Here is a 6,749-nt window from a genome sequence, read left to right as displayed (position 1 = left end):
AATGATGCCGGACTACAATGTCGAACATGTGGACGGAGGAGAATTGGGAGAAGTCATCTTGTGTTACTGGATGAGTTCCGGCAGCATGTCGAGGTAGTACTCCCACCCTCCTGCCTATTCTTTAACATCTTGTGTGAGTTATCACCTCCACATTATCACCCCGTTCTTGAACTCTCACACATCAGAATCACCCCACGAGAGTAGCAACTAGCTAGAGTTTGTTACGTATTTATGGTTGTGCTCGAGGGAGGGAGGGAGCTAGGAAAGCAACGAAGTGTGGCTAAAGTCGGACCCCACGAGAACAACAACACGCACGCACGCGAGACACATTAATGAGAAAGTTGAGGCAGAGGAGAGCACAGGAGAGCAGCACGCTTCTAGCCTTAATTAGAATGGTGATCAGAGGGAGAGCAGCACGCTTCTAGCCTTAATTAGAAAGGTGAGCAGAGGGAGAGCAGCACGCTAGAAGCCAACATTTTCATCTCTGAAACTGCAACAGATTAAAGCATTTTAGTTCTAAAGCACCTGCAAATTACAGCATTCTGTGATTTCTGTTCAACTTCAGAATCTGAATGATTGTGAATCCAAGCCTTGATTTAACATTCAAGAAGTATCAGCTTGAATTCAGCTCCCTTTTGATCAGTACATCAGGTTGTATTTTGAAACAAAACAGTGAGCAGTTTCCAGATCTCAGCATTTTTAGCTTGATTAACAGTTTGTTCTTCACTTTCCTTGCATCAACTTGACATTTGTGCTCCCTAATATTAGAACATCAAACCCTTATGTGCTCCTTCATTTGTTTTTGTAGAATTCCTAAACTCAAAGATCAAGGATTCCATCTCAGATTTGAAACTCATCAAATTCTGGAACTCTGAAATTTCTGAACATCAATCAAATTCTGATCTCTTTATTCCTGACCAAGCTTCAACATTAAATCACTATAGATCATCTCATTTAACACTCAATCAATAATAGCTTGAATTCAATTTATTTCGGATCAGAGATCAATTCAAAAGAGTGGCACAAATTCTGTAAGTGAGCAGATTTCAACAATTTTTCAGTTTTACTTGGTGTTTTCATCTTCGAATTGAGTCCATTATCTTTTCTTCATTTGCAATTAGTTCTCCTCCTTAAGTTAGGTGAAAATAATCATTTTGTGTGATTTCAAACCCAAACAACAGCTTCGATTGTCATCACAGCAGACTTTCTAATTATCACAGCAACAATTCAGTTTCAGCATCTAACATGGTTTAAATTTAATCCTTCTTGTTTTCTGTACTTGAATTGCTTTTGTTGTCTCATTGTGCATTCAATTAATGAAACAATTTGGACCATATATCCCCCACACTTAAACCTTTGGTCGTCTCGAGCAATGGAACTCAACAAGATCGCTCAAAGTTGATACTACAGTTCCAGAATTAATCTAATTTGTTTCTGCAGCACCATTTTGTTTTCAGCAACTTGATAATTTCAGAATTTCAAATTTCCTTTTCTCTAATCAAGCCATAATCTTTAATTCTCATTTAGCTTCCAGTAAATGCAATCTTGAATTCCTTTGTTTCCTGATCAGATAGTTCAAATTGCACAACCACCAACATTTCAAAAACTGCAACACATTTTGGCTTGACTTCCTATTAATTGCCATTAGTACTTCATATCTGCCTATCAGCAGCCCTTTAATAGCCTAATAAATCAAATCAATTTCGAATCTGGATCCAAAATGTTCAGATTTCCAGCAGATCCACATTACTGCTTCTGTAGAGGAACTTCACTCATTCTTTCACAGATTTGAGGCTACAAAACGTCTATACTTCCATGATTTCCTAATCTTCATATGTATCTTAAGTGATTCAGCAAATTAGTTCTAGCAAAACAACATTTTCTGGATTGCAGACTTCATCAAACAAATTCAGCAGGCACTAAATGAATTAATTCAGATTCAACTTAAAAGCACTACTGCATATCAGAAATCCAAAATCAAATGAATACACACACAGTAGATTTCCTCATAGCCACATCACAATTTGGAATTTCTGAACTTAAATTGTTTCAGTTTCAGTTTCTCTGATCTTCTTAGAATTTAAACCAAACATTGAAGCTTTAATCCCAACAGCTCATCTTATTTATCTTCCACTCAAAAATAGTTTGTCTTTAATTCCTTTTAGATCAGAGAATACAGTTTCTGTACTTCCTTCAGTTCTTCCATTACTGTTTCTGTTTTACACCAGTTCTAGCTTCAACAATTGGACTTTCAGTTTCTTTTCTCCATTTTCGATTGGTCTCTATTTCTTGGTTAGCTGAAAAATTTCTTCATTTGTGTAGTTCAGAAAACAAAACAACTTAAATTCCATCACAACATCATTTCCAATCCATCAAAGTTTCCATTTCTGCAATTCTGCTTTTATGAAATCTGTCCTTCTATTTTAACCTTGGATGAACTTGTTATCTCTTCCCAAAATTCTACTGATCCAGCCCTTAAATAAGTGTTTATTGATTCTGTTGGAATGCTGAATTAAAAAGATCAAGGATTACTTAGATTCCATCTTCAATTTAAAATTCTTAAAAACTGTAATTCTAGATTCTGGAATCGGTTTCAATTCTGATCTTACTGATTTTAGTGCTGCTCCTGACTTTTGATTCACACTTGATTCACACTCCTGCATTTCCATGTTCTTAACTTCATAATTCTAGATTCCAGAATTCAAATTCTGCTAACAATCAGTCCCCATAACAATTTTGAAGATGAGTATAGTTTATGTCCTGCATTTCAACTAACTCAGAACTCGGATCCACATGTTACTTTCAGGAAATCAATGTGTCAAGTGTGTACTAATTTCCTTGGACTAAACTTCTATGATTTGATTTGCAAATGTGAAGGATTCAAATCTGCAGTTTTGGAATTGTTGTATCAACTTGACACATCACTTTGAGCTGGACTAACCAAACCTGAAATTGAAGGCTCAACTGGATCTCTAAGCTCATCTGATGAAGTTCAATCTGTTTGAAATTATTTTGAACTATATCTACCATTACTTTGAGCTGAGAATAGAGCTTCTGTTCAGCAGCTTCAGTTTCAGAAACCAAATTACTGACCTTCAATTCTGCATTTCAGAAATAAGAATTAAATGCATAACATAATTTGCAGAATTCCAGAATTCAGACTTATTACTAAATTCCAGTTTAAAATTAAATCATGAAGAGTTAAACTTCAAACATTGTTGGCAAAGCACCGTTCAAACACAAATTCAGATTCCACATTTCTGAGTTAGGATCCACAACTTGGTGTCACAGCAAAGCATAGTTCAAAACTCAGAAATTCCATTCTGATCTTGCATTTCCAGCAGTACTTAGTTAATTTGAATTAGCCATTGTACAAAAATTTGTAAAAGATATTGGCACACTATGAAATCAAGTTCTAGCTCCAGAATTTTTGGAATTTAAAACTGGTTCTCAGATTCTGCAACTGAAGATTTGCATTTCAAGAATTTGTAATTCAAATATCCTTATGCTTAAGTTCTGCTAAACAGGTTTATGAAGGAGTATCACAGAACACCAATTCACAACATTGGCCCAGCATCTGTACAGTCCCATTAGCAATTCCAGCAATTTTATAGTTTCAGAATTTTCACCTTCCTGTTCTCTTATCTGATCTGTGCCAACTGATGATGCTATCTTCATCAGCATAGCTTTGAATTAAGGCTTTAATCATTCCGGAGCAAAATGAAAACCTTTGCCAAACTTAAATCTTCATGCTTCAAACTAAATTCCTTCAATGAAGAATATCAAAATTCTGAAACTTTGGTTCAGATCAATCTCAAACAGATCTGGTACAACTTCAATGAATTGAATAATTTCAGCTTCTATAATGCCTTCATTTCTGTTTACTGTCATCACTGTTCTTATACCAAGTTACTGCCATTGTCTCTTTTCCCTCCAAAAATAAATGGAATGGTGCTCACCACTTGAATTTTGAATCCTGATCCTGACAATCAGATTCCAGTAGCTACTCATGCTCACTATTGCCAACAGTTTTCTTGCTTTTAATTTCTGATTTCAGATTCAGATTGAGATTCATTTACAACATATGCCTCTTAATATTTATATGAGATTAGCTTCTGAATTCCATTTGGTAGCAATGTGCAACTTAATTCTAGCAGCCTTCCATATTTGTTTAAGCTTCTGCAATGCCTTCGTTCTGTTTTAGCTCATTCTCGGTGTTAAATCCATATAGTTACATTTCATATTGCTGCATTGTGCTAAGAACTTGAACTCAGTATTCTACCCCTATTCTGCTGTGAGGTTTCCAAGAAAACATCCTTCCTTAATCTCCTTTCTGCACTCAGAAGCTGTCTTTCAATAATTAATTATAGCAGCCACCTCTTTTCTCTGTTTTTCACAGCTGAATTATAGCAGCCACGGTCCTCGCATTCTTACGAAAATCGTCGGATCTTCTCATTGTTCACTCATAACCACCAACCAGGTTACTATCATCTCCAAGCCTACAGCCAAATACTAGTTTGGTCTACTCCATTCGTGGATGCTCATCCAATATAAATTGAAAGCTTTTATTATTTTTAATAATTTTTTTTTTCAAAGACCTAGAATTGATTTCAATTATTGTAGAGTTATATAAAATCATATATGAACATTTTGAAATTATGATAATCAAACAAACTGTTGAATTTTGTGTCACTTCTTGCTAAAATTTTAAAACTTTATATGTAATTTTTTGTATTTTTTTATTGGATGTCCTCGGCTTTATGTCTATTTTGAACCAGTTCTCATTCATTTTTTGAGTCTTTAAATTTATTAATTAGCCGTTTCAATCAAAACATATTAAATGATGCGGTTTTTTTAAATAGATCTAAAATCCTACAATGTATCAGAAATTAAAGAAAAAGTTTCAACGTAAAAAAATACGTAAAAATCTTAATCTTACTATCTTACTATTTTATTAAAAATCTCTCCTTTTACTAACTAACTTTGGTGTTTATTAGTAACTTTGGTGTTTATTAAAAATACTTTGGTGTTTTTTAATAACTTTGGTGTTTATTAAAAATCTCCCCTTTTAACTTTGGTGTTTATTATTTACTAAATTAGAGTGTGTTTGGTTCGGAATTATCCTTGATAATCTTAGTTATTCATCCAAGGTTATCAACGAAAACCTTATTTGGTTTAGGTAATCGATGATTCCCGAGTAATGTTCCATGCCCGATACATCAGCAAAAGGGGCATGCAACCTGAAATCGAAAAATCTCAAAAAACTGAGTTTTTTTTTATTCTAGGGTTAATAAAATTTTTTTACCCAAAATATCCTTGAATAAGAAAAAATATGCTAAAAAGGAAAAATGAAAAGAAAAAAAAAACTAAAATAAAAAACTTTAAAAAAATAAAAAATTTAAAAATAATTAAAAAATGGGGAAATTTTTTAAAAATACATAAAAATAGAAAAAACATAAAAAACTTAAAAAATAATAAAAAACTTAAAAAATAATAAAAAAACTTAAAAAATAATAAAAAACTTAAAAAATATATATAAATAAAATAATAAAAAAAATAGAAAACTAGAAAAAATATTTAAAAATTTTTAAAATAAAACAAATAAAAAAATACAAAATTTTAAAAAACTTTAAAAAATTTTAAAAAATAAAAAATGATAAAAATAAAAAAAACGAAAAGAAATAAAAAAAACACATAAAAATAGAAAAATGTGAAAAATAAAAAAAATAGGGCTTTAAAAAAATATAATAATAATATATATGGTTAATTTTGTAAAAAATATACATAAATAAAATAATAAAAAAATAGAATACTAGAAAAAATATAAAAAAATAAAAAATAAAACAAATAAAAAAAATACAAAATTTAAACAAACTTTAAAAAAATTTTAAAAAATAAAATATGATAAAAATAAAAAAACGAAAAGAAATTTAAAAAATAAAAAAACACATAAAAATAGAAAAACATGAAAAAGAAAAAAAATAGAGTTTTAAAAAAAATATAATAATAATATATATGGTTAATTTTATAACTAAAAGTAATATAGTAAAATATTAAACTAGGTTATTTATTAAAATCTTCAAACAAATAAGTTTTTGTTAAATTACCTAGGTTGAACCAAAAAACATTTGATTTAGACTTCCTAATTGGGTTATAGTGTTTAGTTAATGGAAAAATTAAAAATGAAATAAATTTAAGTATTTATGGAGTATTGTAATGTGTTTAGGGGATATATTAATGTATTAGGGATTTATATAAGGAAATATTGATTTTTTTTTTAAATTTAAAATCTAAAAAATAATAGATATTATTTTTTTTAAATTTTGAATTCAAAAATTAATTAAAATATTTTTTTAGGATTTTATTTCTAGGTTTAGGCATCTCAATTGTGTTATAATTTTTAAGTTATTTTTTTCTTAAAAAAAATAGATCCGCTACCTTAGCGGTCTCCCTAGTGCCGGCCCTACGGATATGGAGGGAGGTTCACTATTTTTTTTTCTTAAACATTGTACCTCTAGGGGCTTATCAATGAGGTTATTGTGTTTAATTAAAAGAAAAATTTTAAAAATTAAATTTACGTATTTATGGAATATTGTAATGTTTTTAGAAGATATACCTATATATTAAGGATTTATATAAGGAAATATTAAATTTTTTAAATTTATTTTTTTTTAAATAATTAAAAAAAAAAGAAAAAATTGATATGCTGTGCACAGTCGTATATATGATAAATGCATCAATCTTAACTT

This window comes from Zingiber officinale, chromosome 5A (assembly GCF_018446385.1).
Source record: "Zingiber officinale cultivar Zhangliang chromosome 5A, Zo_v1.1, whole genome shotgun sequence".
Taxonomy (NCBI): Eukaryota; Viridiplantae; Streptophyta; class Magnoliopsida; order Zingiberales; family Zingiberaceae; genus Zingiber; species Zingiber officinale.
Note: the sequence above shows the minus strand (reverse complement) of the source record.